The sequence below is a fragment of the Rutidosis leptorrhynchoides genome, chromosome 1 (genome assembly GCF_046630445.1).
Source record: "Rutidosis leptorrhynchoides isolate AG116_Rl617_1_P2 chromosome 1, CSIRO_AGI_Rlap_v1, whole genome shotgun sequence".
NCBI lineage: Eukaryota > Viridiplantae > Streptophyta > Magnoliopsida > Asterales > Asteraceae > Rutidosis > Rutidosis leptorrhynchoides.
The window spans coordinates 179,911,459-179,916,144 of NC_092333.1; the positions used below are offsets into that span (position 1 = coordinate 179,911,459).

The 4,686-nt window shown below is 34.0% G+C and overlaps 1 long non-coding RNA gene across 2 annotated transcripts; it reads left to right on the plus strand.

Moving 5' to 3' along the window:
• Positions 1-873: 873 nt before the first annotated feature.
• LOC139867317 (uncharacterized) lies at positions 874-3,118 on the plus strand. Of its 2 annotated transcripts, XR_011765803.1 has the most exons (5): positions 874-981; positions 1,147-1,223; positions 2,469-2,528; positions 2,633-2,701; positions 2,820-3,118. It is a non-coding gene; the product is annotated as an uncharacterized lncRNA (long non-coding RNA). The 2 variants fall into 2 exon arrangements; XR_011765802.1 differs by having other exon boundaries at positions 2,633-3,118.
• Positions 3,119-4,686: the final 1,568 nt, after the last annotated feature.

The window sequence follows — 4,686 nt, forward strand, 5'->3', positions numbered from 1 at the left end:
GGCCGTCCATCTCTTCCCATTTTTCATCAGTGACTTCGGCTGAACGTCTACTGATGGCCGCAAAACACTTATCCTTTCTCAGGATAGCTTTCATCTTTAGTTTCCATAACGAGAAGTTACTCCCGTCGAAATTTTCAATTTCGAATTTCGTAGACATTGCTATAATCACAATCTTCTTTTCGGCAATACTATTTTTCTGAGAAATAGTACCCGGGAACTTTTATCGAGTGAAATTAATCTTACTTATTTTCTGATGTGGACGATCCACTCCCGTGGCAACCACAGAGCATACGATAAGTAGATTAATACACACTAGATATTAGAACCTTAGCTCTTGATACCACTTGTTCAGAAAAGTGACACCGAATTATAGCAAACCGCTAGTAATAATTGAAATAACGACAATAATAGGACACCGAGATTTAACGTGGAAAACTCCAAAAGGGTAAAAACCACGGGCAAGGAAAGAAACGCTTCACTAATAAGAATAATAGGAATTACACTTCTCTCTAATTATAAGGATAAATACCAAGCTTTATATCTCTTATAATTAGGAGATATATCATTTACTAATTCTCTATTAGACTATTAGAAATACAAGAATAAGAAAGAAAGAATGTGTTGGGATGGATTGAATGTGCTTCATGGTGTCTGTATTTATAGTGCTAGAATTGTGGTTGGTGAGAGTTAGGCACGTACAAATCTTCAACGGAATGTGGCCTCAATATTTGACCACACCTACCATCGTTCACCAACCATTCACCAACCTCCACTTATTATTTTAACAACAAAAGGAAGTCTAGCCCAGGCACCTAATTTAGCCCAATAGACGATTACAAAAAGGAAAATTCACAAGCCATATTAGAAACCCTAGAGTGTTTCAGTTCTCCAACGATTCCAGCCCCAATCTTACGCTACCATTCTCAACCTTCACCAACCCTAAATGGTTCGGTCCAAGATTAAAATCGAGACAAGTGTCAGGTACGTTCATTTAATATGTTTTTTGTTTTTTTCAAACATCAAATCATTCCTTCAATTTGTTCTTTATAAATATGAAATCGATTTTCTGCAAATGTATAGTTGTCACTTTTAAATTAAAGACTGTTTAATACATTTTTATGGGTCTTCTTTGTGGATTATTTCCAGGTGTTGAACTGTCAGCTAAGTTACCATGTTGTTGGGTGTAACCACTACCGAGCTAGATTCTTTAAACTCAAAAACAGGTTCTTTGTTTGTGAAGCTTATGATTGTAAACAATTTTTTATATCTGTAACTAAAATTATATATGTAAATTATTTATTCTGAAACTAGATGGTGGTAACCTTTATTAATGAAAATAGTTAAATAGCTCAAAATAAGAGTTAAATGGGTCTGCTAAACCGAAAAAAGGGTGATTTTGAAATAGGTTAAACCTCACCCGAAGCATAACATAACCACATTTCAGCCTGAACCCTTTATTGGTGAAATCTTTCTTAACTAAATCTACAGCTAATGATGATAAACCCAATAAAAAAACAAAATTAATAATCAAAAAAACATTTGTGAATGAACTTTCGTAGTTTTTAAAAGTGAAATTCTTAAAATCAATTTGGACTCTAAATCAGTATCCCTTGACTTTAATTTTGACATAAAATTTTATTTTTTCACCTTGACGAGCATCCAAAACCAACTTACACTGCACACACTCTGAAATGAAAACTATCATTATCTGAAATTCTGTGTGTGTATCAGCGTGGACGTCTTTGCATTACTAAAGTGCTCAATTGCTATCATAAAACTTCATTTTCTTAGGAAAAAAACCATAGTTATAAAATGAAAACTATCACTGATTACGACGGTGGTTTATTAGGAAATGGAGGTTTTATGATGGCTCTTGTACAACTTAGTAATGTCAAAGACGTCCAAGTTGATACAGACAAGGAATTTCACTATATGATAGTTTTCATTTTAGAGTTTGTGTGGTTTAATCTGGTTTTAAATTGTATCAACCAAGTGCATATAGAACGAACAAATTTAAAAGTCAAACAATAACCCTGGATGCTCGTTATGGTAAAAAGATAAGAGTTTTATGTCAAATTTAAAGTCAAAGACTACTGGTTTAAAGTCCAACAGAGAGCCAATGTGTCCGTTCATATGAGGGTTCTTCGTTACCGGAAAAAAAAATTTGTGTTAGATCCGGATCCAAATTAATAAAGCAAGTCTAGCCCAGGAAACCAATTTAGCCCAACTAATTGCTTAGCCCAATAACCCCACTACAAAAAGGGAAATTTACAAGCCATATCAGAAACCCTAGTGTCTTTCAGTTCTCCAACCAGCCACAATCTTAGGCTACTCCATTCTCAACATTCACCAACCATAAATCGTTCCTTCAATTTGTTCTGGCTTTCTACAAATGTTTATTTACACAAATATTTTTTTTCTTTCTACAGATGCGCTGTTTGTCTAAATCATCTTTAACGGTGTTGTAGGTCAGGTGTGTGGTGTGTCTTATGCTACGAAAGACAATGCCTCTTATGATTTACGTTAAAGTGAGTAAAATCCGCCTTTTAAGTGTTCTTATCATTAATTTATTATATCGCTTGGACAATATTTTACTTAATTCAAATTTCTTATGATTTTTATATTTGTGCAGGTACATCTAGTAGCTATACCAATAGCTGGTTGATTTAATAGGAATTACTTCAATCATGGAGCCATGGAGGTTTAAAGAATTTCCATTCAACTTCTTGTTTACTGACTTTATTATTAAATGTTTTGAAACACAGATGTGGGTTCGAGTATATAATTGTTTCCTTCCAATGTTTATATACTACTCACAGGTCTTGGTTAGACTTGTTGGAGCAGGTGACCATGTATATCACATTTCCGCACCTACTTAGAGATTTTCTAGCCTGTGATACACATAAGCCCTTTAGTATGGGCATTCTACGCGATGCCCACAAAATAAGCATCAAAATATCTAGGCAGTGGCACATGAGTGGAGCGTGTGTGCTACGACAACCCCGATTATTCTAGAATGTTTGTTAAGCACCCCAGTTCGTGTGTCACATCAACCATTCATGTAACAAACTTTCCCGCTTATAAATAAACCCGCGTAGTCGTTCAAATTCATATATTCACACACATTAAAGTTAGCAGAAAATTACTCTCTGATTAATTTCTCAAACTCCGATCGAATTCCGGTCTCCTTAATCGGAACTCTCGTTTTTTATATATATCACTAAATCGAATTGAATACATTGATCCAGGCCCGGCCCAATGGGGGAGCAAAGTGGACACTTGCTCAGGCCCAATATTTTTAGGGGCACAAAAGTTTTAATTCTTACACACAAAATTTACCAAGCCTAGCATTTAAGTGCAAGGGGAAATCAAGCACAAGATAAACCGGCCCAGCATTTCTTCATTTTGCTTTATAACCCATGGCTTTCTTTTTTATACAATATATTTTCTTGTAAAACGCCGATGTGGGATAAATTACACTAGTTTAGATTCCATCTAATAAATGAATATCTATAACGTGAATTCTGCATCTTCATATTTGGTGCTTACATCAATAATTTAATTGTTCTAAATATAATATATACATAAACAAACAATTGATTAACTGTAAATGGCACAACTTAATGAAGTGAAAGAACCTAAAAATCTAGAAATAAGAGTTCGTCCAATTGCTTCAAATTTATTAACTACAAATGGGTTTTGTGATTTTTTTAGTGAGTGTTAAAATAATTTATATTTTAGATCTGTTCCTTAGTTATCTAATAGGTTTGTTTAATCCAATCGATTTGAGACGGGACTACCTACACGACGTTTTGAAATCATAGTGACAATTCACGTCAAAAACGTACATGAACGCGGGCCTAAAGGGCCTTTTTTCCATTTCGCTCCGGGCACATAAATTCTCAGAACCGGCCCTGGATTGATCCACCAATTGTTTTACACCTCCACGAGTTATATCGATCCGGTTTGCACAACCGTCGAAGATAAAAACAACTGATTAATTCTCTGTCCTTTTAATTTAGTGCTTAACTTACTATCAATATTAATTAAGTTTGACCATCTGTCGAATTTCCTGATAGGTTTGTTAATTTATAGATGCGTATTCGAGAAAGAATTGTATCTCAACATGAATTGGAGAAAATAAGGCGTGGAGTTTATTAGGATATAGAGTTTATACTTGTCCGAAATGAAAGAATGCCTACAATTGTTCATGCATGTGTCGGTTCTTTATAAGTTATGATTTCAAAAATTACATGGGTATTTTAAAGCGTTGGATAGTAATAAATTACCAGACATTTACAGCGCACTGAACTATATCACCAATAATGACGATGGTTTATTAGGAATGTTTAATCATCGTATGAAGGTTTTATGATGCCTCTTGAACAACTTGGTATTTTCAATAACACCGTTCACGCTAATATTTAAAAAGAATTTCAGTATATGATAGTTTTCAATTAAGAGCTTGTGCGGTTTGATTTGGTTTTGCATTGTGTTAACAAAGCATTTATAGAATGAACAAAATTAACTGATAGACAACAAATGTGGATGCTTATCATGTTGAAAAGATGGAACTTTATGCCAAAATTAAAGTTAAAGGTTAGTTTAGAGTCCAAGCCTATTGACATAGTTATTGATTATAAGAATTTCACTTTTAAAGACTGGCATATTTTATATACCACTACT